Source organism: Rhinolophus sinicus, linkage group LG03, assembly GCF_036562045.2.
Source record: "Rhinolophus sinicus isolate RSC01 linkage group LG03, ASM3656204v1, whole genome shotgun sequence".
NCBI classification, from domain to species: Eukaryota; Metazoa; Chordata; class Mammalia; order Chiroptera; family Rhinolophidae; genus Rhinolophus; species Rhinolophus sinicus.
Window position 1 is genome coordinate 102,979,699 of NC_133753.1, and position 3,386 is coordinate 102,983,084.

Below are 3,386 nucleotides of genomic sequence, written 5' to 3' on the forward strand. Positions count from 1 at the left end.
CAAAATTTTATACTGGTATTTTTTTGTAGTACTCAATCATTATATATTTGATATGTGGAGGATTTGAAATGCTTATGAGAACTTGGCATACTAATGTTTAACGGGAACTGTATGATTCTAATTTAAAATTGAATTTAAGCAAGTGATTTTAGGTTGAAATCTTACTAAACTTAAAAATAGTATTAGGATATCTAAGAGAACTTGAGAGTCAACATATTACAAGTTTAATTTATTAGATTTATAAGATATATTTAAGTACTTGGAAGGTTTGTCAGATAAATGATATTCTTAAAAAGGAAATCAAATGTGTTAAATTTGTAAACATAGCTTAACATGTTTCAGAAAATTTAATTATATTGTATGTAAAAAGACTTTAAAGATTATTGTCAAAATTTGCCAGAGTTATAAAAAGAAAAATTAGATTTATAAAGTGAACTTGAAAGCTTGAGGAAAAACAAAGTTTTTCAAATTTGTAAACTTCACAAGTTAAAACAAAGTTTTAAAGTATCATTCCAAATAAACTTTGCAATGCACAAAAGTTGTCTCAGGGCCCACCAGAAAGCTGACATTCCACAGGGTGGGTGTTCCATTTGTGTCCCAAAGGGTTGTGCTAGCATACCCTCCTACCAGCAATACCAGGAGGTAATTTTTGAAAGTGCTATTCAGTGGTCCAGTACTATTATTACTATTATTATGGATGAGGAAACCATGGCCGCTGAGATTCACTGAGGCCATGCTGTAAATGAGTCAGGTGGGCCTCAAGCCCCCAGCTCCCCACCTCAGGTCTGCTCCTTCCACCTTGGACAGCTGCCTCTCTGCCTGCTGTCCCGTGTCCCCTTAATGAATCTGGGGCTGGTGACAGGCCTGTAGAGGATCAGTAATAGTAACTAACAACTGGCCCTGGTAAAGGGGCTTTATGCTTTTCCTCGCAACCCCTCTGTGAGGTTGTTATTGTGCCCATTACAGATGTGGAAACTGAGGCACATGCTACCCCAGGTCTCTCAATTAGTAGGAGGTGTAGCCTGGATCCAGCCTAAACATCCGATCCTGGCTCTGTGCCCCTCGCTGTGTCTGAGCAACTGTTCTCACGTCTGCTTCTTTAGGGATATTTGGCCTCTCCAGGAGCTTCCTGGGGCCTTAGTGGCCTGAGGTTAAGGTCACGGTGTCCACAGAGGAGCCATACCTGCCACCAGAAATGTCCTCCCTCCATGTCTATGTCTGTCTGTCTGAGTCTCTCCCTGAGTATGGTGTGTGTCTCTGAGTAAGGATGTGTCTTGTTCCTGTCACCCCAGTGAACAAGGTTACAGGGGGACCTCCGGCTGGCATCCCAAGGAAGGCAGCCCTTCCGACGAGGACAGGCCTTGCTATAGAGACCTGGATGTGACACTCGCAAGGTCAGTCCACAAAGGACCAGCCCTGTGTGAGCGCTGTCCTGGGAACACTGCTCAGATCACGGTAGGAGATGCAAAAATTAGTTTGACGACAAATTCATAGTCTGAGAATCCTGGCAGGTGTTCAGATGTCCCATGCAGCAGGGGTGACACCTGGAGAGCACAGGGAGAAAAGGGTCACTTGTGGCTGGAGTGGCTCGGGCTACACGGGGAGATGACCCATGAGATAGGCAGGCCTTAGAAGGAAGCACAGCTCAAGTTTAAACCCAGAGCTCCCGAGCCAATGTGTCCAATAGGACGCTTGTTTTTTAAAGGTTTACACCCCTCAGCAGAAAAGCTCCAGTCCTGTCCCCCAACACCTCCTTGTTGAGGGGTAGGGCAGATGTCTCTACACATGACCCTAAGATGCATCTTTTAGAAGACATTGATTTTTCGTCACAAGGTGGCATTTTAGAGTGGGTGAGCCTGTTGATTTCAAAGACAGCCTGCCTGCTCTAAGCCAATCCTGATTAATAATACTTTACTAACCTCCCAGAGAACAAGCTATTCTACATACGCATAAATAACGTGTTCGGTTAAGTGCCCTCTGTATGCCAAGTTTTTCATTTTAACTATTCTGTTAAATTTTAACAACTGGGAAACTTTGAAAATAATTTTACACACTTCCTTGCCCTCTTAAGAAAAAGGGCACAGAATGTTTCATCATGCTTTAGGGTTATCACTGCAGAGGCCTCTTGATTTGTGTGTTGTGATGTGGGGATGACCTCAGGCTACGGGCGGGTGTGGGAGGGATTCTTTGCCCCACACTCTAGAGCCTGGATCATGGGACTGTTGGATTCTTTACTTCTAATTTTGTTCTGTTTGTTTATTCATCCACACTCTCCCTGCTTCCTGTTCTCAGTCAGCATTTCTGCCCTGGCCTCCCTGTGTCCACTTCTAAATCTGCTGAGTGATGGGGGATCAGAGCACAGAGCTCATTGCAGGTATGGTCAGTTATCCCTCCATCAATGGCAGATGAGCGACGGGAGTGCACATTTTTCTTTGTTTGCCAATCTGGTTTGGAAACTACACACACACACACACACACACACACACACACACACGGTGCCAAAGAAATGTATACACATTTTAAGAAAGGAAAAAACTATATTAAAATTACGCTGATGGTAACCACTTTGAGCATCTCTTGTAATCGTAGAAGTCAAATGTGATTTGTACTCATTTTTTGTTATCAGTATATATTATTACAATTTTAGTAGTTTTTTCCTTTCTTAAAATGTGCATACATTTTTTGGCACCCTCTGTGTGTATATATACATATATATGTATGTGTATATATACATATATACACACTTATTACATGTTATATACACATTACATGTAATACATAACATGCATGTATATATAATTGCTGTTTTCATTTTCTTGATAAGCACATTAACGTGTGTTGACCTTTTGCATTTAATGTGTGTCATACTCTTCTGTGACTTGTTCATATGCCCATTTTTCTGTTCTGCACAAATTGTAAAGCTCTTTTGGAAAGTAATTTGTCAGTTTCTAGCAATGCTTCATAAGTATATATTCTTTGACCCAGAATTTGCTTCTAGAAACTTGTCTTACAGAAATGTTTACACATGTGCACAAAGATATCTGTACTAAGATATTTATTGCAGCTATTTAGAATGGGAGAAAACAAGGAATGAGACAAAAGTCCATCAGTAGTGGAATTGGTGGGTTATTTATGATGCGTTCCTACTGTACAATCACTAAAAACTGAAGGTCATCAATGTACACTGACTCCTGCAAACAAACAAAAAATCGCAGAGAAAACATAAGCCAAAGTATCTGAAAAGAAACTGTATGTCTGCCTGAAGCCCCGGATGTTAGCTGCGTCTCCCTCTGGGAGGACCACGCTCTGGAGGGGGCACTGGTAAATGGGAGGAGGTAAACTTGCATGGTTCACTCCGTGCATTTCTGTTAGTTTCAGTCTGCTAC